A 13,108-nucleotide genomic window follows, 5' to 3' on the forward strand; every position below is an offset into this window, starting at 1 on the left:
AGCCAAACATAGGGGGTCCGATTATGTGGGATTTTTTGAATAAAACAAGATGACAAAGAGTTGTAATGAAAACCATTTGATATCGAGCTACAAGTCGAATAACCCCACAATCAAATGAGACCAACAAGAAATAATGAAAATAAAGGAGAGTTTGGCCAAGCAGGAAATGACTGAGAGACGCCTGGAGGGAGGGAGGGAGGGTGGGGGGCTGCAGAGATGGAGAGAGAGAGGAGAGAGAGAGAGAGCGAGGGGGCTTACAGTTGCTCCACATTCGAGGGGGAAGCAGGAACACAAAGGCCACACAGTGTTCCAGGTCCTGGTACTGTACCCTGGCCGGCCCTCTGCTCGGGGGCCCGAGGGGAGTGGGAGGAACCGAGCGTCCCCCTCACCTCTCTACGTCAGAGCGCAGCCAACCCCCCCCCCCTCAGACCGGCACGGGGAGCACGTCAGCCCCCGATAGACCGTAAGAGAACCGCATCTGTCTATGAGGACTGGGAACTACCGTTTGAATCTAAATCAGCTGTTGCCTCATACATGTACCGCTGTATATATGTGGTGTCTTGTGCCAAAAGGACACTGGTTCTTCCAGGACACACGTGTCACTGTTCATTAATTTGATCTGTTGAGGGGGTCACACCGAGGCATAGCCACAGGCCAAGTTGTCCCTGGAAGTAGATGTGTGGTGCTGGTCTGGAGCACTTTCCATAAATAAATATTTCCTCAGAAAGCAGTCAATATGTGGTGAGCCCTCGTCCAAGTATAGAGACAGCCCTCTCTTTCTCTAAGCTTCTAAACAGCCGTGTTTATTTCTGGTTGACACAGTTACACTCATACTGTAGGCTATATTCAGTGCAGTTACACAGTGCATGCACAACGCATGCACGCACGCACACACACACAGGGACAGTGTGTTACCATTCAAGAATAGCTATCCCAGCTGGACCAACCAGCACACTCTCTCCTGTGTGTTTCAGACGTTTGAGCTCTGCACTCTCCTTTGATTTTTTTTTTTTTCTTTTTTCAGGAGGCAACTTGTTCCCTCGCCCGCGTCGCCAAAGCATTTCCCATCTGCTTCCCATTACCTTTGCCTGCAGTTGGTTAGCCGCCAGCCATCTGGGCCAGTGTGGCGTCTCTGCTCTGTTCTCTGCCTAGACGGCACCGAGGGAGCAAGGGAGGGAGGGAGGGAGGGAGGGAGGGAACAGGGTGGGCAGTGTGGCAGGTTGGGTTTTAGACACGGCAGTTCATGGCGGAAAGGCTGCTGAGTGAGTCAGAAAGCCTCCGGTGATACGATCTCTTCCATACTATACACGTCACAGTGTGATGAACTGTAATCACCCATGCTTTATTTATTATCTATGTTTATTATCTCTATTATGATCTGTCTGATGCCCTGTTGTCCATGTATGCCCATGTGTGTGATATGACACATACGGTCCCCAGTTGGCACGCCGGCCAGCCAGCCAGTCTATCAGTCAGTGTGGAAGTGGAAGCCCCCCGCTGGTTCTCTCAAATAGGCTCATTTTCCCCCCACGGCCACTGACATAACACCCACTTCCAGCCCCTTTGGGTTTAAACACAGCATTTTTTGCAAGATCAATGCCTTCCTTTCTGCTTGAACTCCTTTCCGGTGGGAAGCGCGAGGGACTAAAGAGAGAGAGCCAGGGGCCTCGGGGCCCCCCTGGTCCAGACGCTGCTCACAGTGGTCGTTGGGTTGCTAGTCGGTGTTTTGTCTCTTGACAGGAGCCTTGATTGATAGTCTGAAGGATCAGCGGGAGGCAGCCGGTCATGGGGCACCGACTACAGACTAGATATATTTGTGTTGTCAGAGGGGGATCACTTGGGTCAGGGGGATCTCATGCTCTCTCTCTCTCTCTCTCTCTCTCTCTCTCTCTCTCTCTCTCTCTCTCTCTCTCTCTCTCTCTCTCTCCCCCTCCCTCCTCCTCTCCCAGTCCCAACCCTAAGCTGTATCTCTTCAACAGGGACGCTCAGAGGATCCTAAGGTCTCAACGCTGCTCGTCTCAGAGGAAGTCTCCCCATCGTCTCCCCGTGAATCACCAGGCCAGCGGGAGAGACAGCAAAAGAGAGAGAGGGAGAGAGAGAGAGAGACGTATCTGTGGCAGCCCCCTGAGAGACAGCCATGGCCTGTGGTGTGAGCGCTGTGTCCCACTGGTGAGCGAGGGGCGTCCCAGGGCTGGAGACATGTTGGGACAGAGGCCTGGGGACCGCACTGAAGCTTGCTACTGTAGTTACCATGGAAACGGTATGGAGGACCCTGGCCTGCATTGTCATCATCGCCATGGTTGCCACCGACGTCGCAGAAAGTGAGTCTGCAGAGGAATTAATTCAGTCTCAAGGTGAGGACCAGCCTCTCCTCTCCTCTCCTCTCTTCTCCTCTCCTCTCCTCTCCTCTCCTCTCCTCTCCTCTCCTCTCCTCTCCTCTCCTCTCCTCTCCTCTCCTCTCCTCTCCTCTCCTCTCCTCTCCTCTCCTCTCCTCTCCTCTCCTCTCCTCTCCTCTCCTCTCCTCTCCTCCTGAACCTAATCCCTCCTCTCCACAAATCACCTTTTTCCATGTGCCCTCAACCTCACCTCACACACACACACACACATTTTAATCATTTATTATCCACATAATAAACAACGCATACAACAAGGCACAGATTAGTCTACACTCACAATTAACATGGACAATGTCTTTCACATACAAAACACATCACTCATGGGGACAAGTAGCAACGTCTCCGCCATATATGGCGGCTGCCAATAATAGCAGAGACAGAGCAGTACTTGGTGAGCCTTTTAGCTTCCTTCTTGGATGTCCCAAGTAGACGTAGTCCTCTGACAACCAACCTATGAACATGTCCAAGGCTGCCAAATATAAAAATAAGTAGTGTTTACCTATAGCCTAGCTCTGAGATGGTATTTACCTGTAGTCTAGCTCTGAGATGGTATTCACCTGTAGCCCCTGTAGCCTAGCTCTGAGATGGTATTCACCTATAGCCTAGCTCTGAGATGGTATTCACCTATAGCCTAGCTCTGAGATGGTATTCACCTGTAGCCTAGCTCTGAGATGGTATTCACCTATAGCCTAGCTCTGAGATGGTATTCACCTGTAGCCTAGCTCTGAGATGGTATTTACCTGTAGCCTAGCTCTGAGATGGTATTCACCTATAGCCTAGCTCTGAGATGGTATTCACCTATAGCCTAGCTCTGAGATGGTATTTACCTGTAGCCTAGCTCTGAGATGGTATTCACCTATAGCCTAGCTCTGAGATGGTATTCACCTATAGCCTAGCTCTGAGATGGTATTTATCTATAGCCTAGCTCTGAGATGGTATTTATCTATAGCCTAGCTCTGAGATGGTATTTATCTATAGCCTAGCTCTGAGATAGTATTCACCTGTAGCCTAGCTCTGAGATGGTATTCACCTGTAGCCTAGCTCTGAGATGGTATTTACGAGAGGTTGGTATTTCAAGACCTTAGTCATAAAGGCTAACTCGAGGCTTGTATCAAAGGTGCATGCCATCTCTTATACAGACACTTCTCTGGACTCTTCATCAACCAAAACAACATCTGGTGTGTTAGCAGACAACTGTGAAAAGGCATATTGGTCATTCCAGAGGTGGACCATAGATGCATTGACGCAGGCGTGTGTGGACATTTACACTGATGCTGGGGAGTGGTGTGATATGTCCTTAACTCTGAGGTTCACTATTCTATCATGGCGTGCTATGTACATTCCTTTGTGTACACACACACACACACACACACACACACACACACACACACACACACACACACACACACACACACACACACACACACACACACACACACACAGTCAGTACCACACAGAGGGTGAACTAGATCCCCCTCGGGCTCAGACATAAATACAGCGAGTGTCCATGACTTGTCATTTAGAACAAGGCAGTGATTGTGTATTTCCTATGCTTAACCCTGGACCCTTCAAGTCATCTGTTTCCAATAGCCTGCCACACTGCTTCCTTAGAAAACTGCCACTCTCCTTGACATATATCTTCTCTCTTACACAAATCTGCCCAGGACACTTGTACGTCCTCCCACAAATGAAACCAGGCTCATCCATGACTGGCAGACACCATTTCATAAGCCACCGCACAAACACATTCTGCCATTATACATTTACTGTACCACAAGTATTCTTCTCAACAGGAAATACAACAAGGGGATCAATAACTATTTGTTTTAACTTTCCAATCGATTGGTCAAAAGGTTACTTGTACAGTATTTTAGACTCTGCTTACAGTAACGGCACCGACGGGAAGCTCGCTGGCTGCTTTGCATTACAGCGTGCTGTACATGTATTTAAAAATGAAGGTTACAGTAACATACTCATTATCTGAAATGTAAACACAGCCAGCGAGTTAGATATAGCTAGTGATTTGCTAAATGTCAAACAGAAATGTCCACTATCGTCAGCTACTATCTTGAGCTGTTCCAGTGGAACATGTTTGGTTATCTGAAAACGGTGTAAACGGGAGTGCTTCTCCAAATCACTGTACTGAGAGGTGAGACATGAATTTGGCGTCGGTTAGAAAGAAGGGATTCTCGTCTTTTCAACAGCAATAAGAACTCTCTGAATAATCGGAGTGATCCAGTCGGCTGAAAACGGAGCAGGTCACATACAGCGTGTACAGGGGCGACTTTTGGCATGATTTGAAAACAGCAATTAGCGACTGCTTGACTAAATAAATCTCAGTCAAAACGTCCAAATAGCCGGCTAGCGGCTGAACTGAGGTCAGCCCTAGTAAAGCTGTCCACATGTACAGTAAAACTGTGAGATGAGAGGAGATTTCTGCCGCAGCGAGTGGACCTACCATCCATTCTCCTGTGAGAGTCAATCAAACGCGGCCTGTTATGTCTGGACTCGCCCATTAGCACACCACTGTGGGATGTGTCCCTGCTGGTCACGTCTCCCACTATGAACTTGACTTCCCGCCAGCCCTTGTCTGTTATCTCACACTAAATAGTAACCCCTTTAAGTCATTTTAGATTAAAACCTAGGACTAAAAACAGCAAATGAAATAATGGGAAAATTGCTGAGGGCATAATATTCTCTCTATTTGCTGCTCCACTTCATGACAAGCTGTGCAGTATATTTGGCTAGTGTCTGTGTGTTTATTTAATAGGGAGAGCGAGAGGACAAATATGCAGACATGCAACAGTTGGACTCGCACTTTCTGAACATTTTCCTTCTACCTTGAAATAAGCAAATAATGAGGTAAGCAATTGTGGCAGTAGAATTAAGCAATTTATCTGTGTTTGTGTGTGTGTGTGTGTGTGTGTGTATGTGTGTGCGCGCGCGCGTGTGTGAGTGTGTGTGCATGTGTGTGTGCGCGTGTGTGTGTGTGTGTGTGCGCATGTGTGTGTGTGTGTGTGTGTGTGTGTGTGCATGTGTGTGTGTGTGTGTGTGTGTGTGTGTGTGTGCATGTGTGTGTGCATGTGTGTGTGCGCGTGCGTGCGTGTTATTAAACTCTTGCATAGGGTGTATGAGACAGACAGAAAGTCAGACAGGCAGACAGAAAGTCAGACAGGCAGACAGAAAGTCAGACAGGCAGACAGAGAGGAGGGTTATGAGCCTGAGAATTGCTGACAGGGCCTTATAGTGATACAGGAACCCTTTCTAGAGAGATGGACTCACTGGGCGAACTAGTAATGGATGAGAGCTCCCCGCTTACCCCCCCCCCCCCCCCCGCACCCCTCACTGCGCTCTGCCCAGACTGAAGACAGCTGTGGCACATCTGGGGCAGATAGAGGGAGAGAGAGAGAGAGAGAGAGAGAGAGAGAGGGAGAGAGGCAGACCCTCTCTGGGAACGCTACACTCAAAAGGGCCACTGTTCCCATTTCCCCTTCTTTTTTTAAAAATACCTAATTAAAGGTTCCTTTCTTCTATAAGCTAAAATAAACCGAACCGTGGGCAGTACTTAATGGCGGTTTATTTTGTATAAAAGGTGAGCAATCCCCTCACAGATCTTTTATTCTTTTATGGGCCTCCCTTTTTTACCAGCGTGGTTTTATTGGAGAGTAATGATAGCTTCTTTCTCCTCACGGTGATTAGATAATAGATCAAAAGGATCTTAGGGATGATTTTTCCCCCTGAGGTGCAACCGTGTAGTTGGGAGGGAGCAGCTTCCCATCATCTGTGCTGTGTGTTGAATGTTCTCTTGTGATAGCGGAGGCCCTCTGTGTGTGAATCTGACGACCCACAGACGAGGTGGGTGTGAAGCCAGGTCCTGGGCGGGGTCAGAGTGTGACCCTACACTGTGACCCTGTGAACCAGACCAGGGCCTGGCCTGCTCTCATGACGTAGACCAGTGTTGTCTCAACCTGGGGTCCATGGGCCCTCTGTGGTCCCTGGTATATGAATGAATGAATGAATGAATGAATGAATAATTGAATGAATGAATGAATGAATGAATGAATGAATGAATGAATGAATGAATGGTATAATTACAGGGGGCCCTTGGGGAAGTGTTTAAATTATATATATTTTTTAAAATGTATTTCTGTTAAATGTATCAAAAATATGTTTAAATAATAAATATTTTATAAGCCCATCATATTTAACCAAAATCAATACCGTTTTAAAATGAACCAATAGGCTAGGCTTATTCGCACACATTCACAACTCTCATGTTAGCGGCGCTAACTCACTCATTTTTGAAACATAATGATTCACAAATGATTCAAACAGAAATTAACACACCATTGTTTCTTAATGTCTTCATTTATAAGGAATCTAAAGTTAGCATTTTTAATTTGACAGAAAAACATGTTATTAATTAATTAAACTATAGGTGCCAGTTTGGGGTGGGCCTGGCCCCCTAAGGCCCGCTCATAGTGACGGCCATGCTTCTAAATAATCTATATTTTTGTGGGGAGGGGGTGTGGGGTAGCCTGATATCAGAGTGTCAGCTCGCTCCATTGAAATCGAGAATCAGTCACCTTCGGTGGAGTGGGCGTATTTAATAGTCTGGACCCAGGCTAGCGGGGTGGGGGGTCCTTCAGGATTGTTCAAAACATGCCAGGGGTCCAGAGCTCTGTGTCCGTTGTGGGCGGGGATTGTGTGGCGGACGGTGTCCCGATGGCTGGTGACCCACTCACGGGTCAGACCGGCCGGCGGGTGCCCCCTGTCTGGGCAGACTACCGCCGCACCACTGAGGAGGCGCGGTGTGAGGAGCAGGCCTGCAGAGAGAGAGGAGGAGGAGGAGGGGGGGGGGGGGGGGGGGCGGTAAGGAGGAGAGGAGAGAGAGAGAGGAGGAGGAGGAGGAGGAGGGGGGGGAGGCGGTAAGGAGGACAGGAGAGAGAGGAGGAGGAGGAGGGGGGGAGGCGGTAAGGAGGAGAGGAGAGAGAGAGGAGGAGGAGGGGGGGAGGCGGTAAGGAGGAGAGGAGAGAGAGAGGAGGAGGAGGAGGGGGGGAGGCGGTAAGGAGGAGAGGAGAGAGAGAGAGGAGGAGGGGGGGGGCGGTAAGGAGGACAGGAGAGAGAGAGAGGAGGAGGGGGGGGGGTAAGGAGGACAGGAGAGAGAGAGAGGAGGAGGGGGGGGGGTAAGGAGGACAGGAGAGAGAGGAGGAGGAGGGGGGGGGCGGTAAGGAGGACAGGAGAGAGAGGAGGAGGAGGGGGGCGGTAAGGAGGACAGGAGAGAGAGAGAGGAGGAGGGGGGGGGGGGGCTGTAAGGAGGACAGGAGAGAGAGAGGAGGAGGGGGGGGCGGTGAGGAGGACAGGAGAGAGAGAGAGAGAGAGAGAGAGAGAGGAGGAGGGGGGGGGGCGGTAAGGAGGACAGGAGAGAGAGAGGAGGAGGGGGGGGGCGGTAAGGAGGACAGGAGAGAGAGGAGGAGGAGGGGGGGGCGGTAAGGAGGACGGGAGAGAGAGGAGGAGGAGGGGGGGGCGGTAAGGAGGACAGGAGAGAGAGAGAGGAGGAGGGGGGGGGGCGGTAAGGAGGACAGGAGAGAGAGAGAGAGAGGAGGGGGGGGGGCGGTAAGGAGGACAGGAGAGAGAGAGGAGGAGGGGGGGGCGGTAAGGAGGACAGGAGAGAGAGGAGGAGGAGGGGGGGGCGGTAAGGAGGACAGGAGAGAGAGGAGGAGGAGGGGGGGGGGCGGTAAGGAGGACAGGAGAGAGAGAGAGAGAGGAGGGGGGGGGGCGGTAAGGAGGACAGGAGAGAGAGAGGAGGAGGGGGGGGCGGTAAGGAGGACAGGAGAGAGAGGAGGAGGAGGGGGGGGGCGGTAAGGAGGACAGGAGAGAGAGGAGGAGGAGGGGGGGGGGCGGTAAGGAGGACAGGAGAGAGAGAGAGAGAGAGAGAGGAGGGGGGGGGGCGGTAAGGAGGACAGGAGAGAGAGAGGAGGAGGGGGGGGCGGTAAGGAGGACAGGAGAGAGAGGAGGAGGAGGGGGGGGCGGTAAGGAGGACAGGAGAGAGAGGAGGAGGAGGGGGGGGCGGTAAGGAGGACAGGAGAGAGAGGAGGAGGAGGGGGGAGGGCAGGTAAGGAGGACAGGAGAGAGAGAGGAGGAGGAGGAGGAGGGGGGAGGGCAGGTAAGGAGGACAGGAGAGAGAGGAGGGGGGGGGGCAGATTACGCTGCACTCTTGCAAGTGGGTGTCCCTCCAAAAGCTTTGAATCTCATCCACTTCTATCTGACAGCTCGCCTCCACAGCTCGCCCCCCCCCCCCCCCCCCCCCCCCCCGCAAAAAACAACACATTTTTACGCGTTGTAATTTGTGAGAGCTGTACGAAAAGTTGTAAGGCAGTAATTCAGAGCTCGTATAACTGTAGTGTAGAATGTGCTTAAGGATCTGAAATGGGCTCTGGGTGGGTTTTAGGAGGACGGGGGTTTGTGGGGGGGGGGGGGGGGGGCTGTAATGGTGCTCTGTGTTTATTTAAGCTGGCCTGGCCACGTATACAGAGAGGCCGGGCCTGGACCCACGGTAGAGACCGTAATCCCTGCTTGTTTACCCTGTGCGGGGAGGGCTGTTTCTCCACAAAACAAGGCCAAAAAAGCTTGATGAAACTGGACTCATTTCTGCTGACCTCTCCCCTGTGAGTGCGCTGTTTGGAGCTCTGTGTTTGGACAATAAATCTCCGAGCCCGCAGCCAGAGACAGGAAGTATATGATTTCAGTAGGGGGGGTTGCCATGGACACAGCCTTTGGCCTTGCGAGGGGATAGCGTGGCTCTCGTTACTGTCCGAGCGGCCCCGGGCCCCGTCCGCGCAAGCCGGTCAGCGCCGGCCCCCGTGGACGCGGGACTACCGCTCAACTGACAGGATGGCGCCGACCCCTCATTTTGACCTGCGCTGTGTTTCTGTTCCTGTGTCTCTTCTCAGCTGAGTTCCTGTCCAGCCTGGGCCAGTATGAGATCGCTATCCCGGTGCGTGTGGGTCCGCGGGGCGAGGCCCTGGACACGGAGGAGGGCCCCCCGCGTCCCCGCCGGAGGAGGAGGAGCCCGCGCAGCGCCGACGGCGCCCCGCCCGAGGACGGCCAGGGCCCCGCCCAGCTCTACTACCAGCTGTCCACGCCGAGCACCAACTTCCTGCTCAACCTGACGCTGCAGGGGGGGCTGCTGTCCGAGCGGTTCCGCGTGGAGTACTGGAGGAGGGGCCGCCTGGCCTGGAGCCACGCCTACTCCCCCAGCTGCCACTACGTGGGGCACCTCCAGGACCAGCCCCACTCCAGCAAGGTGGCCCTCAGCAACTGTAACGGCTTGGTAAGCGCTATAGTAGGCCCCGCCCTTAACCCTGACTGAACCCTGACCAACCGCCTGGCGCTTGCTGGCCCCACTACTACTTGCCACTCAGCCTCCGGGGATTGTGGGTAATGGCGTTGTATAGTTTCGCCCTCCCTCTGAGTGTGAAATTGTGAATCTGTGATTCCCTGAGGGAGGGGGGTGGGGGGGGTGGAGCCTGGACTATAGCAGGGGCACCTGTCTTCCCTAACAAAGCTTTGGGACAGCAGCGGTAATGCACCTGCATAAACAGGGGATTACCAGGGCCATTCCTACCACCACTCACTTCCTCTCTTGGTCACAACTCATAACGTCACCGAGCCAAGTCACAGCTGGGGCCTGGATCTCTCCGGTGCCAAGTGAGATCCTCATACCAGACTCTTACAGTATGGAACAAAGAAATAATAACCAATGACGCAATCTTGATCCGCCTCTTGCTGCGTGAAAGGTATTTTTATACATTCACAGATTCGTATCCCTTTACATGCAGTAACCCCCTGGGCTTATAATAATAATAGATACAGTGAGTTTAGGATTCAGTATGTTCACAAAGCGTAAATAAGCTTTACACACAATTACTGGCGGTCAGACTAGCATAAGTAAGTTCAGCAGGGAGCCGCTGTGTGTCCATGCGAGCATCACTGAACACATTAGGGGATTAGGGGCATTTTGAAAGTGTTCGGTCGAGGAAGCAGAGGGGAGACACTCAGTCTGACCCCAAAGGCTGCAGCCAAGAGATCTAATCAGGTAGAGTGTAACAGTATCTCCCAGCTGTGTGTGTGTGTGTGTGTGTGTGTGTGTGTGTGTGTGTGTGTGTGTGTGTGTGTGTGTGTGTGTGTGTGCGTGTGTGTGTGTGTGTGAGGGTGGAAGACTGTTGAATCCCCTTCTCGGATAGCAGAGGCCTCCCTATGTGGATTTCCCCTGGCTAGCACGCTGTAGCCTAGTTCATACTGTATAAGACAAGCTATGGCTCGTGGCTCACTGTTCTTCTTGAGTTGAGAGAGTGCTTGTTTTGTTGACCGGTCGATCGACACGGTCACGGCTCTTCTCTGTCCTGGCCCCGCAGTGGTGGAACGAACTGCCACTAATGCAGGACAGCAGAGTCGCTGCCCATCTTTCGTCGCAGCCTCAAAACTCATCTCTTCAAGAACTACTACAACAATCCTCCCTACTAAGCACTTATTGTATTTCATTGTATTGTATTGTATTGTATTGGACTGTATTTTAGATTGCTATTCTTGCACTTTGCCTTCAGCACTAGATTATGCTCTTAGTCACTTGTTTTAGAAAGGAGATGCACTTGTGAGTTCTGGCAAGTAGTAGTACATTGGCTCTTCCTACGTTAAATGCAATTATTGTTAGTCGCTTTGGATAAAAGTGTCTGCTAAATGACTGTAATGTAATGTAATGTTTAGGGCTAGCGGGGTGATAGATAGTAGGATTATCATTTCAGGGTAGCTACTGTATTTACTCATATCTACTGAGGTGAGTGTGCTGGGTAAACGGGTGGTGTCGGACCCGGTCCTGGCTCAACCCCGGCTTCCTCCGTGGCTTCTCCAGCAGGGGGTGATTGTGGCGGGGGGCGAGGAGTATCTCATCGAGCCTCTGGTCCCGCCCGAGAACCTCACCACGGCGGAGAGGGGGGAGGGGCAACCCCACGTGGTCTACAAGAGGTCTTCTCTCCGCCATCAGTACATGGACCAGTCCTGCGGAGTCATCGGTGAGTCGGTCCTCTTTTTAAGACGCAGCGCATCTACGAAAACAACCACGGCTACCAGGGGCGGCTGTAGCTCAGTTGGTAGAGCGGGTCGTTCAGTGATCGAAGGGTCAGTGGTTCGAATCCCAGCTCCAACTGTCCCACATGTCGAAGTGTCCTTGAGCAAGACACCTAACCCCAAATTGCTCCAATGAGCAGTTAGCACCTTGCATGGCAGCTACCGCCATTGGTGTGTGAGTGTGTGTGTGAATGGGTGAATGAGAGGCCATTGTAAAGCACTTTGAGTGCCGCTAAGGTGGAAAGCGCTATATAAGTGCAGTCCATTTACCATTTACCATTTACGGAGTCGTGGGCCCCGGTTCCTCTTTCCAGCTCGTGTTGAACCCTTCCTCGCTCTTTCCCGTAGACGAGAAGCCAGGGAAAGGCGTGGCCTGGTGGCAGCGGACCCTGAAGACCCCGCCCCATCGCAGTCAGCTGCCACTCAAGCGCTCTGTGAGCCGCGAGCGCTACGTGGAGACGCTTGTGGTGGCCGACAAGATGATGGTGGGATACCACGGCCGCCGCGACATCGAACAGTACATCCTGGCCGTCATGAATATTGTAGTTTCACATCGATTTAACCGAAAGGGGGAAATGCACGCACTCTCGGATACGTTTCAGCTGCTTTTAATGCACATATTTAGCAGACAATGAAACGGACGTGTTTCAGCCCTCCGGCTTCTAAACGCTGACGAAGGCCCCTGGCGAAGGCCCCTGACGAAAGGCCCCTGGCGAAGGCCCCTGGCGAAGGCCCCTGACGAAGGCCCCTGGCGAAGGCCCCTGAGGAAGGCCCCTGACGAAGGCTCCTGGCGAAGGCCCTGGCGAAGGCCCCTGACGAAGGCCCCTGGCGAAGGCCCCTGGCAAAGGCCCCTGACGAAGGCCCCTGGCAAAGGCCCCTGACGAAGGCCCCTGACGAAGGCCCCTGGCGAAGGCCCCTGACGAAGGCCGGGGGGCTGAAACGCGTCGGTTCATTGGTTGCTGTATACATGCATTAAAAGCAGCTGAAACGTATCCAAGAGTGCGGATTTACCCCCTTTTTGTTAAATGTACACTCTAGAATCTGCACCCGTCAAAAGTTAGAGACTTGTGGGGGTGAGCGTGCCATGTATCCTATTTAATATAAAAGTTTCACATCGAGTCAAATAGATGGTTTAAAAACTAGGCCAGGGCATGACAGCTAGACTGTGGTCTTGAGCATTGCTTGAAGAAGCCTATGAGCTCCCCTGGATCACTGGGGTTGTTTTTGCTCTGCTCTTACATGTGTGAATGATTCTGATATCACTGCTGTAACAGATAGTTGAGGTCATATCAGGTGTAGCCTACCTGTAGCAACTATGTCTTTCAAAGAAGATCACTTCACACTCTGTCAATCAGACGTCCTACACCCACTCACACACACGTCTGGAATGTATGTAATGAACGGTTGGACGTTTACTGTTCCAGGAGGTCGCCTCCTCCCCATCCTGTTAGAAAAATCACCACTCCTGTCTAGAACTTCAATGCAAAGCTGCCAAATGACTGTGGTCAGTAATGAACGTCCTTGTGGGGTTAAGTACGAGTTCTGCCGCGTCAGCTCTTTTTAAGACTGGTCTTTTCTTGTTTCCC

Source organism: Borostomias antarcticus (genome assembly GCF_949987555.1).
Source record: "Borostomias antarcticus genome assembly, chromosome: 3".
Taxonomy (NCBI): Eukaryota; Metazoa; Chordata; class Actinopteri; order Stomiiformes; family Stomiidae; genus Borostomias; species Borostomias antarcticus.